This window comes from Aplysia californica, unplaced genomic scaffold (assembly GCF_000002075.1).
Source record: "Aplysia californica isolate F4 #8 unplaced genomic scaffold, AplCal3.0 scaffold00138, whole genome shotgun sequence".
Lineage (NCBI taxonomy): Eukaryota > Metazoa > Mollusca > Gastropoda > Aplysiida > Aplysiidae > Aplysia > Aplysia californica.
Genome location: NW_004797408.1, coordinates 29,786 through 31,506, shown reverse-complemented (window position 1 = coordinate 31,506; position 1,721 = coordinate 29,786).

The following is a 1,721-nucleotide window of genomic DNA, read 5'->3' as shown; positions in this document are numbered from 1 at the left end:
CTCTGGCTTCCGCTTCGGATAACCAGAGACCAAGCAGCAATGTAAACAAAACGATTCAAAACGGTAACCGAGGAGACAAACTGGTGGTCGGCAGAGCAATAGCTCTGACACACGTGATGAATTGTTTTCATTGTCCATAGGCATGTCATCTTTCAGAGGATTGCACTGGGAAATAAAGGAAAATTATTAACTTAATAGGTTTCGATTTTTTTGAAAAAAAAAAGATCCTGTTTGTTGTGTCCAGTGTTCGCTTGTTGTTTTTTGTTGTTGTTGTTGTTGTTGTTGTTGTTTTGGGTTTATTTTAGTAAGAGTTTTACGGCGCTCGCAACTGCATAAGAATGTCATATTACAGTGGAAACCATATATTAACAGGCCCGGTAATAACAGGGATCCGGTAATAACAGGGATGTTTTAAATCCCCGTTTTTTCCTACTCTTTGTCTCTATTAAAAGTTATCGGCAATAACAGGGTCCCATCGGAGCCCAACCGGTCATAGCAGGGACAAAGGCTCGTTAACATTGTGTTAAAAGTAAGAGAGAGAGAGAGAGAGAGAGAGAGAGAGAGAGAGGACGACCGGTCGGACTAGATCTAAGCCTACTTCTTTCATTATGTCACCAACGATGTCAAGCGCAAGAGAAAATGCCTTTCAATTGACAAAAAATACGAAATAATCCAGACTGTTGACAAAAAGCAAGCTCCACTGGCAGCGATTTGTCGTCAGTTTGACATTCGGCAAGGGTCGATTCACACCATTATCAAGGATAGAGAGAAGATAGTGGCAGCATACTCCAATGGAAAGTTTGCTCTGGATCGAAAGAAGATGAGACTACCGGTACCCGATGCAGATGCTGTGGACCAAGCTCTTCTGTTGTGGTTTAAGGACACAAGGAGAAAGTTGGTGTCAAAACCCCTGTTCGTGGGTACTTGTGGCTAGGGAAACTACCCATGAATAAGTACAGCAAGATTAGTCCACAATAAATGCTCACTTTCCTTGCATTTCGGATTTAACAGGGACCGGATATAACAGGACTTTTTCTCTACTCCCACCATCCCTGTTATATCAGGTTTCCACTGTATGAGGCTATGGGCGCTCGAAAAAAAGGTGGTTTCGTTCCAAGGAGCTTAGAACTAGATCTACTTTTAATCTCCTTGTTTCGTTCGCAACAGTTCAATGCACAGCCTGATTCTGGTCAACACCTCTACTAAAACGTTAAAATGCTAAACATTTGATGTAAATAAATTCAAAGCAAATAATATATCAACAAAAACCGAAAGAGGCCTTTTTCGTCCTCTAACTTCACGAAAGCTATTTCAAAAGACTAGATCTGGATCTAATAAACAAGTTTATAGGCCTATTTAAAGCTCTGATTTGGTTTCTAGACCAATTTAAGGCTCTTGGTGGACACCTTTTTTCGCCATTAAATATCAAAATAGAGCGTTCAAATGGGAAAAAAATTACAATTTATTAATTCGACATAGATCTAGATTTAGTAAAATCAAACTCAACATAGAAAGTTCAAACGTCAAAATAGAGAGAGCAAATTCACTAAGAAGCTCAAATATCTGAAAATAAGGGTAGATCTAACGCTACCAATTGTAACATATTAAAGAGTCCAAATTCAATATTGTCAGTACATTTTCAACATTTGTCAGTTCATATTCAACACACATATTATTATTGTTTTAAACACAATAGGTTGTTTGGCATGGTCTCCCCCCCC